General features: G+C 39.2%; 2 long non-coding RNA genes across 2 annotated transcripts; one reads left to right on the forward strand and one right to left on the reverse strand.

The window, feature by feature from the left end:
* Window positions 1–383: 383 nt before the first annotated feature.
* On the forward strand, window positions 384–3,406 carry LOC117559074. Its single transcript, XR_004570922.1, has 2 exons — window positions 384–625; window positions 3,259–3,406. It is a non-coding gene; the product is annotated as an uncharacterized LOC117559074 (long non-coding RNA).
* Window positions 3,407–3,876: 470 nt separating this feature from the next.
* Window positions 3,877–6,231, reverse strand: LOC117559070. The gene is made up of 4 exons (XR_004570917.1): window positions 5,971–6,231; window positions 5,459–5,521; window positions 4,903–5,026; window positions 3,877–4,061 (listed from the first exon to the last, which is right to left on the reverse strand). It is a non-coding gene; the product is annotated as an uncharacterized LOC117559070 (long non-coding RNA).
* Between the last annotated feature and the right edge of the window lie 5,437 nt (window positions 6,232–11,668).

Raw genomic sequence — 11,668 nt, forward strand, 5'->3', positions numbered from 1 at the left:
CAGCAGCAACAACAAATAAAATCTGATGACAGGCCAATGCCCAAACTGGAGCTGTGTACAGCGAGGAAAAAAGGAGCGAATCGGACGTAAAACGTTAAAGGTCTCCTGATGTATAGTTTGTGAATGAATGCTTATTAGAGTTTTGGCTGGAGAGTGCGTGCGTGCGGACCTGTCGGTTAGATAACAGGCGTGTGTAAGTCCTGCATCTGTATGATACAAATGTGTGTAAAATGATACCGGGTGCTGTAATCACTCATCTGGTTCAGTGGCGCCAGCAGGGGGGGCCATGGCCACCCTGATATATTTGATGGCCCCCCCACCACACACACCGCCTCGGCCTCGCCAGTCACGTATGCGCAGTAGTTTATCTGATATTTAACAACAAATACACAGCCAGCGAGTCGCTTGATTTGAGCTTCCAACGCTCATACTGCAGCCCCTCCCTCTCCCTCTGCTACCATGGTAACACTCTGATACTGGGCGCACCACTCTGATACTCGCTCGCCCCACTCTGATACTCGCGCGTACCACTCTGAGATTCACACAGACAGCAGCAGGTTGCAGCAAAACGTTTCTTTCTACTGACTGGACTGGAGTTAACAAAAATCCACCAGACTTCTAGAAGGTAAGTCATATTTGTTCGTTGCCTGTTAAGCCCCACAACACTTTAGGCTTTAGTGTGTTAGTGTGTTAGCTTTTGGTAGCAAAAAACGGAGATATGCTTAGCTTTAGCTGCTATTCTGATCAAAATGTGTGTTCAATGGCATTCAAACGAGAAAAACGCTGGAAGACCTGGAAAACAGGCTCGGGGCTCAGTAAAGGCTTGCTTGACTTCAGGTATAATTCGTCTGTAAACACACTTAGGCGACTATCCTAGTTAGCGTTAGTTTAGCTTGCTAAGCTAACGTTAGCTGATGTCGGAATGCTGGGCTGGTGTAATGCGTAGGCTACTATTAATCACTGCTGTGTGTAATGTCAATTTGCAGAAAATGAAGAGAAAGTCAACAGACATATCTTCTTATTTTAAGAAGAAGATGAGTAAAGGAGAGACAGAGCTGGCAGGGGAGCAGCAGCATAGGGCTAGTGAGGAGATGGCCATACATGCTAGAAAGTACATGTGGAACTCTGTGTTGTAAAAGTGAAACTAAAACCTAAATACAGTTTTATTAATGTGATTGTGACCTTTTTAATCATTTAAGTCTTCTACACACTTTAGGTCTGCAGCTCCTTCAAAATGAAACGAGAATCTATGCAGTTTTTCCTCTTCTGTGTTCTGAGGTTATGAGCCGACCATTAGTCAAGTTTGTTTTCATAATGTTCTGTATACTAATTTTAAAAAAGGGTAACCAGTTTGTTTATAAAGTATAAATATACATTTTCAAAACAAATGGAATACAAGCTATATGTATTACTCTCACCACAGTGGCCTCATCTAAAAAAAATACAAATATGTCTCGTCACCTATTTTCTGTCTAATACTAAAAGGTGGTGTTTTGTATCATTTATAATGTTTTGAATTTGCTATATATATATAATATATATATATATATAAGGTCAATAATAGATGGTGTTTTTGTGTTCAATCACAGTATGTATTTACCATTTTATACCCCTTGTGTTTTTGGGTCCTGTTGAAATAAAATAGTCATGTTTTAAAACTTGATTTAATAAAGTCATGTCAATCACCTTTGATCCCAGTGTGACACAAACAGCTTTGTTCAGTCTAAAACAATTTATAACCTAGACATAATATAACTGAAGAACATGTTGTGTTGCTGTTGTGTATTGTATGTGTTGAGAATGCTGAACATTTTTGCACCTTACAATAAAGGAACTTATTTAAATTAAGCTGTATTTGTCTTTTTAAAAGGAAAGAACATCTAGCATATATAAAAAACAAAACAATAAATCACCAACACATGTATACATAACACAAAACAAGGTTCTTTTAAATGTTGTTTGAAGTAAAATGTTAACTCTCCGTATTATATTCACTTCAGATGAATAGTATCAGAAAATGTAAAATAAGAAACCAAAGTATATCAGTAGTTGATTCTCTTTGCCATTGTTTTCATCTAGTCTATACTTTTACAACAATTAAATGCTTGGTTTTGGTGGGCCACCCCAAGATTTTCAGTGGCCCCATTTGGCCACCCCTATGAATAATTTCTGGAGGCGCCACTGATCTGGTTACATTATTACATTGACCACCACACCCCTGACCATGGATGTATAATAAGAACTGGATACAGTGTGGGAGGCGGGGCCTCATTCATTCCTATGAGAGTTGCTCATTAGCGCATGATGACAAAATGGCCCAACTTTTGAGAGAGCGAAACGTCACAGATTACCCGGCATGCCTGAGAAGTACCCGTATGTGCACTCATAGCGCATGCGCAACTTTAACCACGCCGCCCAAAAGGCTCGTTCACATTAAGCACGTGAATTTGCGTACACGTAACAGCACCGCGCGTTCATGACAGCATGGTACTGGATTTATATTAACGAGGCGGCAGTTAGCAGCTAGCGGCTAGCTAGTAAATGATGCTAACTTACACTTCAATCGTTATGTACTTTTATATTACGCTGACATCAGGATCTAGTGATATCCAAGCAACAGAGCTTCATTTAGCATGATACTTGTGTGGGTTGTACATGAAACCACTTGGTAATATATACAAATGTATATGTTGAAGCCTGTTATGAACAATTGTGAGTTAAAACTTTATCTAAAAAGTAAAGCTGATGATGGATTACTGTGGTGGAGTTAAAATAACAATATCCTATTTCTTTTTGAAATGTGATGGAGTAAAAGGATAGTAACTGTGATTATTCATGTTAAGTAGCCCACAAGTAACTAAAACGTATAATACTTGAAGGAAAGGTGTAAAATGTTCCCATACATACCAATATCACAGTACAACACCCCTTGTTGTTAAATACCAACCATGTGTATATATATATATATAAATAAATATATAAATATGCCGCTAAAACTGTAATATACCAGGCTGCTAAATCCTCCAAACTGTTGTTGCTGGATGTGTATTTTGTGAAATGTGTATTTTTTTTAAATGATAATTTCTTGTTTTGAATCTTTAATACTTTTATGCATACTCTAAGTAACATTAGGCTGTCTTTGGCTCTTTTCTGCTGTAACAATGTAAATGTATTCTGATCTAATTGATGTTTTTGTCAGTTTGTTTCCCTATATTGCGACACTTATTTGGTTTAAGATTATTTCTCCTTTTTTTACAGACATCCCCAACCATAGTGGAATGCTATTGTAAAGGATTGCATTGCATTGCAGTGCATCAATACCTTCACCCAGCTTTGAGGCCTCCAATGAATGAACATCATCTTGTGGCTGGGAAAAATGTGAACAAATAAATCTCACAAAGAGTGACTTTCTGGTGTAATCATTATAATATCAAAGACAAGCACTTTAAGTAACAATATATAAAATCATTCAGCAGCAGAGGATGGGGTGGAAACAGCATTTCTAACTAAGATGATTACAATATTACAAGTTAAACATCAAGATGAACATACTATTATTAATTTAAAAAGTACATGGGAGACTTAAATATCCTGCAATATACCATTAGCAGAATTGGAACAAATGTGCCAAAACATTTCTAAAATAAACAAACTGAGGGCTTTCTTCCTGAGCCGCTGGGAGTAAAGGTCCTCCATGGATGGCAGCTCCGCCCTGGTGATGTTCTGTGCAGTTTTCACCACCCTTTGGAAAGCCTTACGATTGAGGGCGGTGCAGCTGCCGTACCAGGCCGTGATGCAGCCGTGTCCATGATGGACACTGAGGAACCTGAAGCTGCTGACTCTCTCTACCGTAGTCCCATTGATGGCGATGGGGGCGTGTCCCTCTCTTTGCTGCTTCCTGCAATCCACAATCAGCTCCTTGGTTTTGCTGACGTTGAGATGGAGGTTGTTATCCTGGCACCAAGATGTCAGGTTTTCGACCTCCTCTCTGTACACCGTCTCGTCGTCTGGGTGAGGCTGGGGAAGATGAGTGAGGGAAAGAGAGAAACAAAACAGGGGGACTAAAATGAGTGAGGGAAAGAGAGAAAAAGACAAGGGGACTAAAATGAGTGAGGGAAAGAAAGAAAAAGACAAGGGGACTAAGATGAGTGAGGGAAAGAGAGAAAAAGACAAGGGGACTAAGATGAGTGAGGGAAAGAAAGAAAAAGACAAGGGGACTAAGATGAGTGAGGGAAAGAGAGAAAAAGACAAGGGGACTAAGATGAGTGAGGGAAAGAGAGAAAAAGACAAGGGGACTAAAGTTTAAGAGAGAGGAAGAACACAGAATGTGAGTGAACAATTAAATTAAATTACACATTTAAAACAAATAGTGTGAGTAAGTGAAGACATCCTTACAAGGAGGACTGCCCTGTCAAATTTAAAAGTTATTCTTGTTAAATATACATATCCTGTTGAGGCTATAATCCAAAATGCAGAACCACTTTAGATTGTAGCCTCAAGGGACTGTTTAAGGTTACTTAAAAACATATCATTTCCCAAATTGGTGAAATGAACTCCATCTCTTAGAAATATGCCAGGGCAGTCAAACTTAATGCAAGGATGCCTTACACTCTACCCAAACCACTAACACATTTACCCATCTCTCTGTTCACCCACATTCTGGCCTTGTTCAGCTTTCCCGGATTGGCTTTCCTCCAGTGACATCTCTCATTGATAGAAGATAGAATTATCTTCATCTCTGAGAAGTTGTCACTGAGGGAAAGCAGGTCCTGCTTCATCGCTGTGACAAGCTCCACACCTTTGATGTTGCTAAGGTCGTTGCCGCCACAGTGGATGAGCAGGACATCCGGGAATGTTCTTCCTCTCAAGGACTAATAGAAAAAGGGAAGAAGGTTCCTCCACCTCAGACCACCCTTGCCAAACCACCACACACGGCAATTGAGACCCAGGTTGCTTCCCATGGTGTGTCTGGCTCTTTCTTCCCCACGTCTAACGTAGCTGCTCCCTATTATCCACACATTGGGACCTAGATAGAATAAAATATATTGAAAAAGGAAAAAGTGGTTACTGGTGATCATCTTTTAGAAAAAGGCGGTACATGTAGCCTGAGTTGTCATATCATTTTCATCATATTTTTAAGACTACACAAGTTTAATTTGTATATTATATTACATATAACTCTATACTTGTATATAGAATCATGATGAAACTTTATAAGGATTAAGATTATATATTAATATTACATTAAATAATGCATGACGATTTCATGCATTATTACGAAGCAGGATGTATCAAGTCACTGACTTTTTGTGATAAGGTCACAATCAACTGATTTCACTTATCAGATGTAAAAATAAGGTACAATATATTTGTTTTTGCCATATGAAAGTAAAGGGTATGCAATCAAAAAATTACTGAAACAAAATGAATAAAAATTCTTATAAAAACTATACAGCACCTTGTCCAAGTATGGCGGGAGGCCCACTTTCCTTCTGGATGTCGATCCGGCTATTTCTGCCATCTATAAATAAAGTACAAATGATTAGCTCTTCACGCCTCTTTAAAATAATATGTGTTCTTGAAGATTCTGTATGCATCGTCGTTTACAATGGTAGGGACATTGCATTGGAAATTAGTTGTGAAAAAGATATGTCATTTTTTGTTTTTTCATCTCACATTTATAGATTTTAAATATATATATATATATAAAACGAATTATAAATGCAAAGTCTGGTTTCTAGAAAGTTAGCTAATGCATACAGAGTTAACATTGCAGAACTGCTGGCATGCATACATTTCTAGCATTTTGGTTAACTATGAAAAGTATGGAAAATTACTGTGCAAACACCCAACATTAGTAGCGGTTGCTGATGAGTGGTTTGGCTTATTTACTCTTTTATATGAGAACATGTTACATTACATACAGCGACATTAGGCAGGTTAGAAAATAAATATGTTTTCGTATCTTACCTTTTGGAGCAAACTGTTGTCGGTTGTTAGCATAGACTGTATATATAAAGCGTTGTCTCTTTAGCCTCAGTGACGTGACAGTGAACACTGAACGTGACCGCGTGTGAAGGGGAAGGTGCTGAACACGTCACATCACATGAACGTGCCGGGCAGCGTGGTCCCGTGGGTTAGATGCGCGTTCATAATGCCGAGGGAAATAACTCAGAATAACGTTATTAGCACATTTTTAAAACTTGAGGAACGAATGTTTTTACTAAGGGCTATACAAGTCTTCATACTGGGTTGTTTATTTAGTTTTAAAAAAATTATCCAACGAGTTACAGACCACTCTTTCCCCATGTAAGTCAATGGGAAAAAGTGTTTCCAGGCCCAGCAACCAAACGGAAGTGTAGTACCGCCGTTTGGCCACTACGAATATTCTCATCAGACTCCGGCGCACTTCCTGGGGGCTTGCCCCCGACCCAAAAGAAAGGACGTATTATGGGCTTCCCCTCATGTTTTCCCCACGCTACTGGCTTTTTGAGACCTCCCCCGGCTGTGATCGGCTATTCTCGTCTACTTTCGAGGCGAGCTGCTGCTCGTCTCAAACAAGCCTATCGATTCTCCCTGTCCATCACGGGTGATCAACTGTAGTCTTCTCCTATTGGCCGGCGTCGACGGGGGCGGGTCCGAGGCAATTCCTGTCGTTTTTCTGTTGTTAATTACAGCATTCTAATGTATTTAAACATTCCCTATAACAGTATTGCGGCGTCAATAAATGAGTGTTAAAGACAGTGTGTTTAGTGTACAACACCACATGTCATTTCACCTTCAATTCACGTTTTCAAAACGTAACATTAGCCACATCCTAATGCTAACCGGAAATGAAGAATTTTCAGAATAAAAGTTTGAAGTTAAAAGTGTGTGTGAACTTCCAATTTTTCAGAATAAAACAGCTTTAATTATAAGAATATATTTAATCTAAATTACGCCATATAAACATTGATTTTAATTTCTTACACAGGACATCGAGTCCACAGTTTCCCTATAACAGGAAAAGGACCGGAGCTAAATTTCGTTCCTGGGTGCGTTGTGCGAGGTGCTTCCACCTCCCTGCAGCACATACTCTCCACAGCTGAGGCCTATCAAACAAAATGTTTATCAGGAAACCGTATTACATCTCTCGCCCCCATGGATGTATAATAAGAACTGGATACAGCGTGGGAGGCAGGGCCTCATGCATTCCTATGAGAGTTGCTCATTGGCGCATGAAGATAAAATGGCCCAACTTTTAAAAGTGCGAAACGTCACAGATTACCCGTCATGCCTGAGCAACACACTCCCACTCCATACTCGCCCAGGAGCGACGTTTGGTCAGGGTCCCGTGGCGTGCAGTTGTGACGCTCCTAGGCTCCTTCAGCTTCATAAAGGGACGCAAATAGCTTTCAACTGATTGCAATATATTCCCATCTGCGGCGGGATTTGACGCTCATGGAAGCATGGCATTCGTTTGTGTCGGCTGCCCTTAAAGGCAATGTGAGCGTCCATTCCCATTGGATAACGGAGAATTGTACACCCGGAAGTAAGTATTCCCCTTACTGTCGATTGATTTTACAGTGATATCTGCACTACTCATCGACTAAAAAACACCAGATTATCCTTGTTAATTACACAACATTGATTGGTTTAAATTGTGTGCAATGCTTTTGTATTTTTCTCCTTCGATTCGGAGAAACACATATTTTTTCGGAGTAAAGGATGGCAGAAAACACTACACTACCCAGAATCCCCAGCTATCGTTTAGGACTACACCATGTGCTCTGTTTGACAAACCCCGTGATTAGTTCTCAAGCTCTGTGATTGGTTGACCCCCAACTGCATTCCATTATGGAAAAAAAAACGTTTCGTAAAAGATAAAATCATACTTTATTCAGCAGTGCTTGCTTTACTCTTTGAAAGTCATCACACGAATGCATTGTGATAAATGGTTCGGCTGCATTAAATATATTACATGTTAGGGAAATAATTGTCCTAGACTCCTAGATATGAGGTACATGACCAACCCTGACGTCTGTTATCTCCTTTAAGGAGATAGGCTGCTTCAGCCATAATGTTATTGTTCCCATTCTGTGACCGGGCAACACTAGGTCACAGATGGTCTATTGTTGTGGGTGCACTGGGACACTTCCTTCTTTGTTGTTTGTGGACTCCAAGGTATGAAATCTTCGAGGCCATAAGTGACAGTGTGCCCAACTGTCTAAGCTATTTTATAAAAATATGTTGATTACTCTCTGTGAAACCAGTTAAATAGGCTAACGAGAGAGGGGCGCTCCAGAATTGACGTGGCAACCAACCCGTGCAGTCTCACCGTGACTGCTGTGACTTGTGATGTGAATCCTCCGGCCGAAACTCCAAATAAATCATCAGTGTTTGACATCAAAGCTCCTGCTCTACCGTGTCTCCTTCCTGAGTCGGTGACTCCCACTGCATTGCTACACAGAAGTTTCCCTTACATTACACATCTGTCGTAGTTCTTTATTTTTATTTATCTACAGAGATCGGGCTCAGAATAGACCGGAAACTATTATTTTACCGTTCAGTTTGAATTTCACAATAAAGTTAGTAGTAATATTTTCTTTTGATATTATTGTTTTTTATTAACTACTAGACCGCTGGGTCATGTTAAGACCATATTTTCTGTGTTGCTGTGGGTTTTTTACATCGCTTTTGTGTTACAAATATCAAAACAATAACTAAATATATCCGTCGTAAACTAAACCAGAAACAGCAGTATATTTTATTTTGTTAACACTGTAAACTTGACAGCTTTTTAACCCAAACCACCTACTGGTTAAAGCACGTTATTACACGTTTAGAGTAATGCAATGCAGGTAGATTGTGTTGCTTTTTAATGACTGTTTAAAATGCCTTTTTCTTAATGTCTTTTATTATTATTAACTTGTTGCTAGGGACGCTGCTATCGATATTATTTCTGTTATGTTGTGTAACTGTTTAATGGTGTTGTCTTTATTGCTACCCCCGTCAATGTGTTGGTCCACAGCGCAAACTTATTAGTTTAACAAAATCCGCATCTAAAATTGTGGCATAGATAGCCTACGTTATTTTCCCCTGTGCAATTCTCCATTTACTCAACTATAACACATAATTATCCTTGTGTTTATTTATTTGTTTGATTAATAAACACAAGTTGGAGTCCGTCAGGACCGAGGGTCGGAGCAGCTCATTTGCTTTAGAGAATATTATACCGGGAAGTAAGTATTCTCTCTGCTTCGCTTGACAAACCCCGTGATAGTCCTCAAGCTCTGTGATTGGAGAGTGTGCTCCGAGGGTTACGCCGAGCGTCGAACAGCACTTGAAATGGGATGGAACCACGGCAGACTGTCCAAAACTGGATTTGAACGGGTGCACCGCGTCCCCCCCTCCCCCACCCCGTCCCCAGAACTACACATGCTGGCTATTGTGTTTCGCAACATGTTCTCCATCTATGGCACGTCTCTACTGGGTGTTGTAGTTTTAAAAGACGTTTTCATATTTCCCATAATAAGAAGTTGCCAGTATTAAACTGTGTACATCCCTGGAGGTTTAGGGGATAGGAAACACTCAAATTTAAAACATATAATTAATAAATGGGTGAAAATTGCTTCTGCCCATAATGGGCAGCATTAATATGTATACCCACATGCCAGCTAAGGTCAGAAGAGCTTTAATTAACAGCTGGTCTTATGTTTGTGACCCCTCCTGTTGTTAATTGATAACATTACATTACATTAATTGATAAGCCTGAAACATGCACTTGTCAAGGTTCAGAGGCACATTTTGCAAATATGGCAGTAGCCATCGATCAGTTTTAAGATAAGATATACTTTATTGATCCCAAGTTGGAAACATTTGCGTTACATCAGCATGTGTAACAGTTGTAAATATGCAGTGATGTTTATTTGTAAATCATTTAGTATAATCACACAAATTCTGTGTTTTATATTTAACAATTCTGTGTTCTTTATTTATTGATTGTTCAATACCTGACAAGGCCGGAGATGAAATATCGACATACATCTTATAAGAGTATAATACATATGTATAATATCAGTTCAAATAAGTGCTTCAACATAGTTAACATTGCTGGAGGTATGCACAAATATTGATAGATGTCTTATAATGCACTATTGAGGAACCTGCGACCCAAGTTTTTCATTCAATGCATAACTACACCGTTTGTGAATATGATATGTCAATAAACCTTAGAAAATCTTGAAATCTTGAAAGGGATGTGCAAAATAGTCATTATATACAGTCTTTAATAATCTATTAGTAGAGAATAACGAGTAATGAATATACTTCATAGGGATCCTATTAATATCTAATAATAAAAATAATACATTTCAATAACATGCTTTAACCACTAGGTGTCCCTATATATCAGATGTGCACCTTTATGGTGTAAATACAGCCTATCTACCAATTGGATCAAATATAAAAGTCAGCCGAATTAGTGTTGATACTGCAAGGAGACGTATTGTGTGAAAAGAAATGTAAGATGTTGTTTAATTGCTGATATATGTATGATCCACGTCACGTTTTCAGTTCCTCATGTTTGTCTAGAAGTCTTCTCATCAGGGCTCTATAAATACAGAACTACGGCAGATATTTAATATTTAATGCAGCCGAACCGTGTATTAAAATGCCGTTATGTGATGACTTTCAAAGAGAAAAGCAAGCACACTCGGAATAAAGTATTATTATTTATTTTTTTTAAATGTTTTCGGTCTGTTTCCGGTATTTGTTAATGACGATGTGCTGTGAGATGTGAGACTGGAATTGCACAGGGGAAAATAACGTATCTTTAGATGCGGATTTTGTTAAACTAATACGTTTGCGCTATACATTGACGGGGAAGGGGGTAGCAATAAAGATAACACCATTAAACAGTTACACAACATAACAGAAATAATATCGATAGCAGCGTCCCTAGCAACCACCTTGGTAACAATGAAAACGTTCTATGGACGCAATTTCCTGAAGTAATCTTCGTAATCCACTGCACACATAATCTGAAATAACAACTCATATTTCTCGCATCAAATGACATCAACGCATTTTAATGGCCAAACTAACTTTAAAATAGGCATTTTCCACTGAGAATAAAACGAAGTTCGGCCATGTTTTTTTTTTCTGCAGGGAGAAATTTGAAGATCACGTGACATAGACGCCAGCCATTGGAATGAATGGTGAAAAAAACGGGGTTTGTCAAACAGAGCACATGGTGTAGTCCTAAACGATAGCTGGGGATTCTGGGTAGTGTAGCCATCCTTTACTCCGAAAAAATATTTGTTTCTCCGAATCGAAGGGGAAAAATACAAAAGCATTGCACACAATTTAAACCAATCAATGTTGTGTAATTAACAAGGATAATCTGGTGTTTTTTAGTCGATGAGTAGTGCAGATATCACTGTAAAATCAATCGACAGTAAGGGGAATACTTACTTCCGGGTGTACAATTCTCCGTTATCCAATGGGAATGGACGCTCACATTGCCTTTTAAGGGCAGCCGACCCAAACGAATGCCGTGCTTCCATGAGCGTCAAATCCCGCCGCAGATGGGAATACATTGCAATCAGTTGAAAGCTATTTGCGTCCCTTTATGAAGCTGAAGGAGCCTAGGAGCATCACAACTGCACACCACGGGACCCTGACCAAA

Source organism: Gymnodraco acuticeps, unplaced genomic scaffold, assembly GCF_902827175.1.
Source record: "Gymnodraco acuticeps unplaced genomic scaffold, fGymAcu1.1, whole genome shotgun sequence".
Taxonomy (NCBI): Eukaryota; Metazoa; Chordata; class Actinopteri; order Perciformes; family Bathydraconidae; genus Gymnodraco; species Gymnodraco acuticeps.